Raw genomic sequence first — 7032 nt, 5'->3', positions numbered from 1 at the left:
CAGCTCCAGCCTGAACCTGAGGCAGCCTGAAGAGACAGACCTGCTCCTGTTCTTTCCTTTTCTTTTTTGTTGTCATCTTTTTTTATTTTAACCTGACCTTGAGCTCAGCTTGGTTTGAGGAAATAAAGTGAGGGTTCTGAATGGCAGGATGGATGGGGAGGAAACTCAGGGCTCAAAGCAAGACTCAGCCCTTTCTGGTTCCCCACGGGCCCCAGGATTTTTACATTTTCAGCTGGACTCAAAATAGAAGGGGTTTGGAACAAAGCCCTAGAAAGGGTCATCACTCAACTGGGAGCCTAAGAGAAGACAAACACTGGGGATTAGGAACATAGGGAGCACCCACTTATAACCCCTTGGCCTGTGAACATCCTCCTTTAAGCACCAGCCAGCTGGAGCCCTCCTGAGCCTCCATGAGTCTTCCCCTGTCCCACCTGCAACTGAGAATAAAGCAGAAGGGGAGGGAGGAAAATGAGGGAGGGCTCCTCCCACTAGACCATGAGGTCCTGAAGGGTAGGAATTGGGGCTTATTCATGGGTGCGTCCTCAACATCAAACACAATGAACTGCATTCTCTCTAAGTTCAATAAATACGTCATATTGGAAGAAAGAAATATTAATTAAGCACATATTATGAACCAAGCTTTCTTCTAGGAGAATTCTCTTACTTTGCCTCATTTAATCTACACTTCAACATGCTCAGAGAATTGTGGTTGTCCCCATCTGGCAGAAGAGTGTCTGAAGTTCAGAGAGGTTAACTTCACTTCCCAAAGTCACATAGCTCATGAGCGGCAGGGTCGAGATTCATACTCACGGCAGCCTGGCCCTGAAGCCTGTACTTATTCCTCCTCACCTTGCCACCCTCTGATGCAGGGGAGCTTCAGGGGAGAGAACACCTGGCTCTGGCAACCAGACCCCCATGGAAAAGCTCCTGGGTATGGAATCCTTTCTCAGCTCTGCAGTTCAAGCTTTCATTTCAGCCTGGTTCCGGGAACGGGGCCCTGAGTCAGTGCCTCATTTGGTGTTTGAGAATAAATGTCTACAAGGAAATAGGAATTCTTCAAGTGACTTTTTCTCCAAATCTGACCTTTAGGGCTTGCTTCTAAAAGGCACAGTGTCTGGGTGTCTACAAGAGGCTGGGGCACTACATTAGAAAGACAGGCTGGGAAGGTCCAGGGAGAAGGGGACAGTGTGACTCCCAAGTAGCCGCCTCATCCTCCTGCCACCCTGAGATTAGGACGCAGGTCCCTCAGTGAGGCCAGCCAGTGGGAGGAGAGGAACTTCATGCCTTCTGAGAAATAAGGAGGTACCAAGCCCCTCATGTGTCACAGCCAGGGCTGCATTTAATCCTCAAACAGTCCTGCGAGGAGAGCACTTTTGTCCCCATTTTATAGAATGCAAACTAAGCCTGTAAGTAGCAGAATCAGGCTTGCAACCCAGGGCGTCTGGCCCCAAGCCTGCATTTTTTCTGCAGCATCACACTGCCTGAGGGCAAATGTCCCTTTGTTGGCTGTGCCAGCAGCCAATGTGTCTCTCTGCCTCTCTGGGGAGGGGGACATAGCCTCCTGGCAAATTATCAGCAAAATGGGCCCATGGAAGTGGCCCCCAGCAACAGTCAAACCCCTGCCACTTTCTGAACCCCTCCTTGCTCAGGGGTCTGACAGATTCTGAGTCCTGGGGATCATTCTCCCTGTCACTCCAGGGACCACAGAGCCCTGGAAAACCCAAAGAACCTGGAAATCTGCACCCAGAAGACCATGAAAGATGCTCTCAACCAATCCTCTCTGTGTTTGGCAGTTGGGGAAACTGAGGTGCAGAGAAGAGCAGGGACCTAGCCAAGTCCAGGGGCCCATGGGAGGCAAAGACACACTGGCAGGCACTCACTCCCTGCAACCTTTCTTGTGGGAGCTCCTGGCCCACACAAGCCCAGGTCCATTGAACAGGCTTGGGCACTTGAGCTAGTGCCAACTGGTGGCTCTATGGGTGAAGGAATAACTGAATTAATGCTTCCTTGGTCCAGTGGGCACTTGTGTCTCAAGGTTTGAGCAGGAGTTAGATGGCACAGCATCTAGAAAGGATGTAGTTCTAGGGACATTGTAGTTCGATCACTGTGATAAAGAGCTTAGTGTGTCCCAGGTATTCCAACACCATCTCAGGCAATCCTCTATTAAATGAGAGATCAGTGTGGTCACACTGTCATCGTATCAATGATGACACTGAGTGGCACAGCCAGGATCCAGGTTTCCCGTGTCAGTGAGCCGGTAGAGCTCCCTCCTCTTCTGCCTGTCTGCCAGAGTTGGTGAGGACTGAGTGCAACACCCCCACTCCCACCCCAGCATACCAGGTGCCTCTGAGATGGGAAACAGGCTGAGCTGGAGCAGGCTGGGAGATGGAGCTGTCAGCTTCCCATCTGCGTGGGTGTGATGCCTGCTTCAGGTTTCCGCTCCCATTCAGGGATGGTGATTGAAGGCACCTGAGGGGAACCGTGCGTCTTCCAGGATAATGATGGTGATTTACTGGATAATGACTCTATGTCTATTCTTAAGCCGAAGGCTGGTGCCAGGTGCTCCCTCCTACAGTGACCTGGGTTCTTCTGAGAGGCCTGCTTCCCACAAGCACCATGCCAAGTTGCAGGGAACTTTTGCTCAGGCCCAGGGAGTACACTTGTGGGCCATCAAGGTCTCAGCCTCTCTGAATCACCCCTGGGACTCCCAGGCTGCCCTTGGCTGGGGAGCTCCCTGGAGAACTCTCAGACCACTCAGACTCCACCGTGTCTGTGTCAACTGTCAGAGGCAGGGAGTTCTTTCTTAAGTTTCACCTAGAATAGAAAGGGCACACACACTAGGCTAAGAGTCAAGGGACCCAAGGTCCAGTCCCAGCTCTGGGTAATCATTGCCCAACCCTGGGCCAGAGGAAGAAAGCTCTGTCAGTTTACAGTTCAAAGAGGAGAAACTCTGCAAATCACTCTCATTTTGTTGATCAAACCCCAGGAGAGCCACGCAGCCCCTTGGTCACTTCAGTCACACCGTGAAACATGAAGAGGGGGAATAATTTCATCTGCTCTGCTTACTGCTCTCAGGACCAAGGTCTATAGCTGTTCATTCCTGTGACGCTGTGCTGTGGTAAAGAATGTCCCCCTCCTCCTCCATTAAGAGCTGTGCCTTCCCCATCAGAATGGCTGGGTCTCCAAACACACATAAGGGCCCCGTTTCCCACAGCAATGCTGCTTCTCCTCTATTCTCAGACCCCCTAAAACTCCTTATTCACTAGGCCTCCTCCATAGATCTCAGAGCACCAGGCTGGGGTGAAGCCTCTTAGAGCCAAACCCCTCACCTACCCCTCATGGAGGTGTTTGAGCTGGGCACATGAAGAGTGGGGAGGGGGCATAGAGATGCCCCAACCTGCCCAAGCTCTGAAAGCCATCCAGTCCTCAGAAGAGCCAGCTGGAACCCAGGGTCCTTAGGCCAGGCTGGGTGAGCAGAGAAGGAGGCCTGCGACTGCCCCTCCCGCCCAGCCATGAATCTCTCCAGTCAGAGGAGTGATGCACCTGCTGGCTCTCAGCTCCCCCACAGCCTGCCTTCCTGCAGTCAGGACCAAAAGCGGGACTTCTCCCTCTGAAGGCCCAAGAGGAGTAGGGAAGGGTACGGGATCAGATTGGGGTTGTGGGGCAGGACAAAGTCAGTGAACTGGAAAGAAGGGGCCAAGGTGTCTTCCCGTGTGTTTTGTAAGAGTTCTCTAAGGAGAGGTGTTGAGGTACCAGTCTGTTCCAACAGGAGGCTGGGTAGCACAGCCTGCCTTTGCACACAATGCTGTCATTGTATAGACTACTTCAGATCAATAAAAACAGCCACACTTTCTCAAGTGCTTTATTCACACTTCATATGACATTGAGAAATCATCAATTTGCCCACATTACAAATAAGAACAACAAGGGATGACTTTAGAGGTGGCTGGGAAGGAAGGGAGGCTGATGCAATGGGGGAGCTAAAGTCACTCTAGAAAATATCGGTGGGACATAGACTCCCTTCCCTTGCTTCTTAGACAAATGAGCTTGGTGAGTTTGATTGTGAAGTCTGCCAGAGTTTCTCTCTATACCCTTCCTATGGAAGGCAGTTTTGGGGAAGCTTTTGCACAGTAAGTCTTGAATAAGTGTTTGTAGGCTTAACAAATGAAGAAGTGGGGCCTCCAGCCCCCAGGGACTTTGGGAGCCAGGTCTCCAAAGACAAAGTTGCTGGAGGTTGTACAAGTCTGTTTACTCCTTGGCAGAAACACAAGTCTCCCTGGCTTCAAAGAAAAGAGGCTTAAAAAGGCTTGGGCACCGAGACACAGACACTGCCAGCCTGCCCACTGCCAGCCAGATATGTTAAGTGCAAATGAAGCTGAAATGTGCAGATTCAATTTCCCTTGAGATGTACCTGTCAGCCTGGAAGGAAAAGATTGGAAAGTAGAGGCTCTTTTTGGCCTACTGCATCTTCCCCTCCACCCAGCACCCAATCCCACAGCTCCCTCATCCCTCTTCATCTTTAGGTTGACTGCTCATTCTACGGGTGTTTTGGAAAGGGAAAGGTGTTCAGGTTGAAGGCAGAGAGATGGATGGAATGTCTATATAAGGATGTCAACTATTAAAGGTGAAGGGGGGATGCTTTTGTCTTTTTTTTTTTTTGGAGAACAATGGGGCATCTGTCTAAGGATTTATCTGTCAGCCCCTGCCCCATCCCAGGGATGCCCAAGTCTTAGGGGAAGAACTCAATTCCCACACAGTGGAAGACAGCTCAACTGCAGAAGGGGGGCTCCCATTGTTTGAGGGGACAGAAACAATTCATGCTGCCCAGGAGCGTCCACTCTGATAGAGATTTCCCTTGAAATGGAAATCTGAGCCCTGCCTCAGATGAGATCCTAGTCTGATGGGGGAGGTAGCTCTGCCCAAGACCACCCTGTCTGATGGTCAGTTAGCTTTCCCAATATCTAACAAACAAGCAGAGCTCCCCCAGCCCTGCTGTGTCTCTGGATGAGCCTTTACCACATTTGCCATAAACAAGGACAGCTGCCAGGCATCTGGGCACCAGATGCTCTCCTCATCTGTTTCCTGGCCATACCCAAAGATTCAGAACGTTTTCCCCATTCACGCTTACAGTCGAAGCAGGGCCCAGCCTGAGCTGCCCTGATCACCTCACCCATTATTCCCCCTCCATCAATATTCCCAACTGCACATCCTGGGAAGCCTGGTTCTCGGGGCAGAAATAATAATGCACCCTCACCCTAGCAACAGCACCTGAAAGTCAGCAACAAAATCAGGGAACAGCTATTGAGCGTTTACCATGTGGCAGGCATAGGTGATATGCTGGGGATGGAATAGCCAATAAGACACAGTCTTGACTGTGGAGGAGTCCCTGTCCCGAGCCCAAAGTTGACATACCCTCTGGGTCCTGCTGTATTCCCTGTACCTGTTGGAGTCCCATGAGAGCACAAAGGAGGGAGTGATTCATTCTCTTTGAGCTAGGGGTGGGGTGCAGAGGTTTCTATCTCAGAGGAGGGGACATTTGATCCAAGCCTTGAAAACTGAACAGGAAGTTGCCAGGCTGGGGAGGAATGAGCATTCTGGCAGGGAGAAAGAACGGCTCGGGAAGTGACATATTTCCACTGTAGCCAGAACGAGTGAGACTCGGGGGTCAGGAAAGGGGCAGCCAGGTTGCCCAGCAGTGGTTCTCAAACTCTAGCCTGCATCACCTGAAGGACTTAGAACAAACACTGCCAGACCCCACCGTCAGAGCTTCTCATTCAGTTGGCCTGGGGTAGGGCCAAGATGATGTTGGTGCTACTTAGCAGTTCACAGACAACACCTTTGAGAATCATGGTTGTAAAGGGTCATGGAAAATTGTGTTAGTATTCCCAATTATTCTATTCCTCCTTGTAATAGTATTACACATCTGCTCCTTTTGCCATGTGACTTGTCTCTTGCTATTGGAGGAGGTGAAGTATAATTTCCTGCCCCATTGAGCTCAGCCACGTGGCTTGCTTTGGCTAGTGAAGGATTGGCGGACTCAACGTGAGCAGAGACTTTGAAAGTGCTTGCATAGTTTAGCTAGGCCTCTTGTGATCTGCCATTCTGCCTTGGGAAGTGCATGCTTTGGCGAGATGCTGGTCCCAGAATGAAAGCCACGTGGCACAGCCCTGAACCCAGCCTACCACTTGAAACAGAGCTGCCCCAGCCCACCTGAAGGCCCATGCATGAGAAACATTAGTATTTGTAGTCATTAGCCATTGAGATTTAGGGAGTGTTTGTTGTACAGCACCATAGCAGAAGCCTGATGGATTCAAGAGCTTTGAATGACATGCTAAGAAATTGAGGAGTATAATTGCTAAATGCAGAGTAGATCTTTTTTCTTTTTCTTTCTTTCTTTCTTTTTTTGTTTATTTGTTTGTTTGTTTTTTGAGACAGAGTCTCGCTCTTTCACCCAGGCTGGAGTTCAGTGGCTCAATCTCAGCTCACTGCAACCTCCGCCTTCCAGCTTCAAGCAATTCTTGTGCCTCAGACTACCAAGTAGCTGGGATTACAGATGCGTGCCAACACGCTTGGCTAATTTTTGTATTTTTAGTTGGGACAGGGTTTTGCCATGTTGGCCAGGCTGATCTCAAACTCCTAGCCTCAAGTGACCCACCCGCCTCAGCCTCCCAAAGTGCTGGGATTACAGGCGTGAGCCACCGCGCCCATCCTGAATGTTGAGTGTAGCTAACTGGGTAAAACTGGAGGCAGGGAAGAGGCTATCACCACTTTTCAGATGAAACACAGAATGAGCATTCCAACGATCAGAGAGGAGGGGAGAGAGGAGGGAAGGAGCCAGACAGGTACAAAAATGCTAGGCCCCCCAGGACCTGATGACTAAGCGGCTGAGGAGAGGAGGGAGGCAGAAGAAGTTCACATCATGGCCACACTTCTGGCCTGGACAGCGGAGAGGAATGAAACCATCCATGGAGATCAGGAAGGCTTTCTGTTCTGTGACACCCCAGGAAGGCCCGTCGTGGCACAAAAGCCAAT

This window comes from Pongo pygmaeus, chromosome 19, assembly GCF_028885625.2.
Source record: "Pongo pygmaeus isolate AG05252 chromosome 19, NHGRI_mPonPyg2-v2.0_pri, whole genome shotgun sequence".
In the NCBI taxonomy this organism is placed as follows: Eukaryota; Metazoa; Chordata; class Mammalia; order Primates; family Hominidae; genus Pongo; species Pongo pygmaeus.
Note: the sequence above shows the minus strand (reverse complement) of the source record.